The sequence below is a fragment of the Propithecus coquereli genome, unplaced genomic scaffold (genome assembly GCF_000956105.1).
Source record: "Propithecus coquereli isolate 6110/MARCELLA unplaced genomic scaffold, Pcoq_1.0 Scaffold3, whole genome shotgun sequence".
In the NCBI taxonomy this organism is placed as follows: Eukaryota; Metazoa; Chordata; class Mammalia; order Primates; family Indriidae; genus Propithecus; species Propithecus coquereli.
This window is the reverse complement of record NW_012148618.1, coordinates 8,491,207-8,492,085: the sequence shown is the minus strand read 5'-3', so window position 1 is coordinate 8,492,085 and position 879 is coordinate 8,491,207. Positions and strand designations below refer to the sequence as shown.

General features: G+C 55.4%; 1 protein-coding gene across 1 annotated transcript in view; it reads left to right on the top strand.

The window, feature by feature from the left end:
* The first annotated feature begins 259 nt into the window (after positions 1-259).
* The window catches only part of MEIS2 (Meis homeobox 2), a 206,736-nt gene continuing 206,116 nt past the window's right edge, over positions 260-879 (top strand). Inside the window, exon 1 of the mRNA XM_012649484.1 lies at positions 260-666. The gene's annotated coding sequence lies outside the window, so the exon portion shown is untranslated. The remainder of the gene's footprint in view (positions 667-879) is intronic.

Sequence of the window (879 nt, the reverse complement as noted above, 5' to 3'; positions counted from 1 at the left end):
TAGCAGGCGTTACCGCGGCCGGCCGCTGCGCCTCGGGCGACCACAACAAAGCTGGGCTGCGAGCGCCGGCCACTCCTCCTCGCACTGCAACTTCTCTCCCCAGGTCTCTTTTTCTCTCTCCCTGTCTTTCCCTCCGGTGCTTCCCAGCTCTAAGTGATATCCACTTTGGAGGCGCACATTAGGCGCGCGCGCGCGCACACACACACACACACACACACACATACACACCACACACACACATACACACCACACACACTCAGCTACATCAGACCCAAAGGACTCCCGCCTCACTTCCTCCCTCTCAATTCCACCGCGGCCCTCGAAGACTCTTGGGGTGGCTCCTTGTCCACACCGCTTGGAGGGAGTGTGCTCCTAGTTAAGCTGGTCTCCTCTGGTCCTGAAAAAAATGAAAATTGACAACAAGGGTCCTGATCTGCACAGGAAGAAAGTGCCACTTAAAAAAAAAAATCTAGCCCCATAGTAGTACCGTCTGCAGAGTCTGCTGCCCTTGGATGTTAGCAGGAAGCCTATGGGGCGCTGTAATCAGCGGGCAGAGGAGTGGGGGGCCGCGGAATTAAAAGGAACAAAAGCGAGAGCGCCATGCCAAACGTCCCCGACACGACCCAGTTAGGCAGGAGCCGGGAGTGATGGGAAAATGAACTACAAGTAAGTTAAAAAAAAAAAAAATCTGAGGCTGTACCGTACTTTCCCTGTGGTTTTCTGCAGTTTTCCTCTCTGCGCTCTCCCTGTCCTCTTCCTCTCTCTCTCTTTCTCCTTCTCCCTCTCCCTCTTTCCCCGTTCTCGCGCGCGCGCACACACACGCGCGGGCGTGCGCGCGAACACACATACACACACACACACACACACACACACACACAC